This window comes from Branchiostoma belcheri, unplaced genomic scaffold (genome assembly GCF_001625305.1).
Source record: "Branchiostoma belcheri isolate BF01 breed outbred unplaced genomic scaffold, Haploidv18h27 scaffold61, whole genome shotgun sequence".
In the NCBI taxonomy this organism is placed as follows: Eukaryota; Metazoa; Chordata; class Leptocardii; order Amphioxiformes; family Branchiostomatidae; genus Branchiostoma; species Branchiostoma belcheri.
The window spans coordinates 1,250,100-1,254,754 of NW_017804254.1; the positions used below are offsets into that span (position 1 = coordinate 1,250,100).

General features: G+C 42.1%; 1 protein-coding gene across 1 annotated transcript in view; it reads right to left on the reverse strand.

The window, feature by feature from the left end:
* LOC109482968 (fibroblast growth factor 3-like) overlaps positions 1–4,655 on the reverse strand; it is a 16,225-nt gene that overhangs the window by 4,579 nt on the left and 6,991 nt on the right. The window lies entirely within an intron of this gene.

The window sequence follows — 4,655 nt, forward strand, 5'->3', positions numbered from 1 at the left end:
ATTTAGATGGTAGATAGCTCTTGTGCAGGGGATAAAGTGACATGAGTTTGAGCTGCAGGGGGGTTTAAAGGACAAAGGTTTAAAAGAGGATAACTCAAGAACCGATAGATGGATCATCATGATTTTTGGTATGTAGGTAGCTTGAGTAATGCTTGACATAATGATATTACAATTATGCAAATATGAATGTAATTTGCATAATTAATGAGGAAATTCTCTAAATCAGCTGCATTCCATTATTGGAAGTCCAAGCTTGTAACATATGTTATTAAGAACGAGAGAAACACAGGCAGATATCGATTATGCAAATGAAGACTCAATTTGCATAATTAATGAGAAAATGTTATAATTGCATGGTAGTAACTGGAATTTCATACTTGGGGTGTTTGAAAGTTAGTGAAGGTGAACATAATTACTCAAATAAGGACCACATTTGCATAATTATGAGGAAATGCTATGATGGCATTCTTTGTTAAGATAAGACTGTCTTTTGGTGTAGAATATGATCAACAGATATAATTCATGCAATTGAGGATCCTATTTGCATAATTAGGGGGATTAATATATAATTTCTTATTCATAAAGGCTAACTTCATTTGGCGAAGGTATGAGATCGTGGAACTCTAGTTAATATATATTTTGTTTCACCCTTACCTCGTCCCCCCTGACTTCAATTAAAAGCGGCCCGATTTTAGCTTCTCACACAGGTTCAAACAAACAAACAAACAAACAAACAAACAAACACACTGTTTTACGAATACTGTGTGCTTTACTCTACGTGTACGACGTGGCCGCTTATATATTTTGATTTTCACACATCGTGGATACGGGGAAAGTTACAAAAGCATGGAAAGTGGCCATGGAGTAAGGGCAGGGGGTGGAAAAGAGAATGAAGGTGAAAAGAAAGCACGCTTTCAAATGTCAATCCTGTTTTGTTGAGCTCGACACACTACATTTAGTGGTAACTAAGAAGAGATAAGTCAAATTTGCGGTATGTCCTCATTTTCAACATAATTAGTAGGCGGCTGGGACCAGACATCATGCACGGTGGGTCCGAGGTTAAACCCGGCATTACTCGGAACTTCAAAATCCGCACCTCCACCACATCAAAAGACATGCCAGCTCTAATTGCGCATTTCAGCGCTTTGTTCGTCCCCCTCCTGCCTTGTAGTTACTAAGCTATGCGGACTGAGGAATGACGGGGGAGACCGGGAAACACCCTTATTACGGTGTGTCAGGACAGGTGATGGGTGACACACGGTGATTGGGACATCAGTAGTGAAGCCCCCGCCACACATAGCCTACGAAACACTGCCTAAATCCCCCATCCATGTTCAGGTCGCGAGCAAGGTCGGCTGTGGTTGGCTGGTGTTCGCTGAGGTCGGCTACAGGTTTCAAAATGTTTAAACCATTTGGGTATGGACGGGAGGTTCGGCCATGGTTGGCTGGTGTTCGGGAGTAGGTGCGCAGTGGTCGGGGGTTGAATTTGACTCAAATGTACAACTCAACTCAAATTAGAGTCGATTTGTATAAAAAGTTACACTACTAGTACTAGTGCTACCGAACATCAGCCAACATTGGTTGGTTGGTAGTCGGGGGAAGGTTCTGAATGTGTGACAGGGATTTGAGATGAACAAAGGGGTGGAGAATAATCTCTAAGCAGATTCGGTGGGGCAAGGGGACTTAATGTTAACCGCCTATATCCAACGTTCGCCCCACGACCAATGGATACATGCGGCTAACATAAAGTCCCCTTGCCCAACCAAATCTGCTTGGAGATTAGTGGAGAAAGCGGAGGAGTTAAGTATTATAAAGTACGGCTTCATCACATTATCACACCAGTTGTTGCTACAACGCTTAAGCTACCCGCTGTAAGAACAAAGGCAGAACTTGGCAAGCTGACGGCAGAACTTCTGCCAAATTAGCCAGCTGGCTTTTGAATTGGTGTATAAAGGTTCTTTCCTGTTGGCAGTCAAAAGGTCGGTTTGATTTTAACGCGGTGAAAAACATCATGCGGTTCCTTTGTTGGCTTCGTCAATGTTCAAGACGTGTGTGTGTGGGGGGGGGGCGTACATGTGTGTAAAACTTCTAAGTATTTCTTCGCTGCCTTTTAATACCTAACCAGTATGTCAAGACAGATCACGCAGTGTGTCTGTCACTCCCAGTGAATTTATTATGGGTTACACGTAGATCCGTAAATGACATGGGTATTCTACAATCCGGCTCTGGGACAACAACGTGTTGACTGTTGTCAAACGTGCCACTGACTCCCCGCAATGTGCCTTCGGGCTTGGCTTTGACAAGTACACAATTACGTTAAAGACTTGTCGTCACAATCCCTTACCGCCGCTAATGCCTGACTTTGATGGTCTCATTGCGAAGCCATGGTACTGGCATGCGACGGTAGACCTTTGGGAGTGCCGGCAACGATTACCGCTAAATTCAGGAAGGCAGGCAACGCTAAACAGTAAATAAATTGACGCACATTCACTACACTAGACCAATTGATAAACCTACAAACACCGATATGACTGAACGCTCCGTACCGACATATGGGAAATTTGGTGTTCAACTATAGGCGCAATACGAAGAATTTGTCAATACCACAAGTACACGTGTTACGTAGAATTAAAGCGAACTTTAATTCTACGTATTAATAAAACTATGTGCGCTTCACGGATAATTTATACCGACATTTAATGTTGTACTTGAGCGAGCCGCTACGATATTAGCAGTGAACTTTAGATAACCCGCTATGGTTCATGGAAAAGGCATGCAGACCGACTTTTCATTAGCGCACCTAACGTTACAATGTTTGGATAACTTACAGCATTATCCGATGTACGTACATGTGTAGGTGGTGGGAGGGGCATCCTGTATTAAAGCCGGCTTTCACTGGAAATGATTACACAAAGATCTGCGCCAAACGTACTGCTGTTTCTTAGAATTCACTATGTGCGTGTATGTAAGTATGTACGTATAGGGCCTATACCGTATGTAAGTATTTGGTATCTATAGTCCATATATACACACCGTTAGTGTCCTCTGTTCACTGTTGTCCCAGATTCAGATATAATTCCTCACCGATCCCTTCAACTCTTTTCTAGTACATGTATACACGTATCCAGATGTACATATACATATGCATTGTATGGTTACTTACGGATCCGTATAAGGTAACGTTCCTCTGTGGACAGTCCATACACAGATATAGCGATCCGATATAGTATCCAGACAAGTACACGTACTTTAGCGATCCGTATAAGTGTCATCTGTTGCCCATATACAGATATAATTCTTTTCAACAGTTTCTATTACAGATATGTGCATATATGGTTACTTACCGATCCGTATACGTTTCCTCTGTTGTCCATATAGAGATAAAATTTCATTTAACAGTTTTCTTTTACTAGTATACAGATATGTGCATACATGGTTACTTACCGATCCGTATAAGTTTCCTCTGTTGTCCATACACAGATATCTGGAGGCCTCCACGCCCCATATCCCGGCCACGCCCACCTCCACCGTGAGAATGTGGACAACAGCTGTGTGAGGAGAGGGAAAAGGCGGGAAGTTGTGAGGACCTTAGTCAGGACTCCTGATAAATGTTCACAGATGTACGTGGGAAGAACAGATAGGACTCATTTGCGAACGACTTTATCAGGGGTGCCAGAGTATACAGTGCAATTTTACGGAACACAGTACAATCGTATTAGTATACAGCACTAGTGCAATTTTACTAGCACTGTATTCCGTAAAATTGCACTGTATTTCCGTAAAATTGCACTGTATTTCCGTAAAATTGCACTGTATACTAGTACTCTAGCACCCCTGTTTATCATTCAATTGAACCTCCGATTGGGTTTGACAAGTGATAGCCACATTGTTTCCTTCGTAGCTTGGAAATATAGAACAGAACAGATAACCTTTACTGTACATTCATGCCCTATCGGGCTAATTATAAGTGCAGGTCAACAGATGCAAAGGTATATAGTACAGACAGGGCGTTTGAAACTAATCTAACAAAGCTACTCTAATACAGAGGTTCGGATCCTTCGTCATATACCTGGCATGATTTCGTCGAAAGTTGGGCGACATACATACACCAACTACATGTTTCCAATTGCAAGGGGCGTTTTCTGACTAGCGCCTTTTCCTGTTAGTGAACACAGATATGGACCTGCACCTTTTTTGGCTTGCAATTGAACGTTTGAAGTATTTTAAGTATTATAAGTTTTTCTTTTTCTGCACTAGTACTTTCCTTACTATTGGCATAGGACAGAGGCAAAAGAAGTGTCACGGAAACCTGTAAACTGTGCCGTACTACTCACAAAAATCAAGACAAAAAGGCGTGATCCTTTTTACATATGAAATTGTAAACATTTGGGGGGGGGGGCAGAGGGGGTGTCGGTGTAGTGACTATTCTTAATAGTTTAAGTGGAGAGCTTCATCTGAGAGCACCGTGAGTGTTTGACCTTTTCCGTGTGTTATAGAAACCTTCTGGTATTAAATGGAGTTTAAAATGACCTTGTCATGTTCGGTCCGCTAGCGACAGAGGTCAGGCAGATGAGAAATTATGACTGACCTTTCATTAACTTGTTTTTCTGACTTACTACACCCGTCAAAACATGTCAGATCACATCCAGGCACTT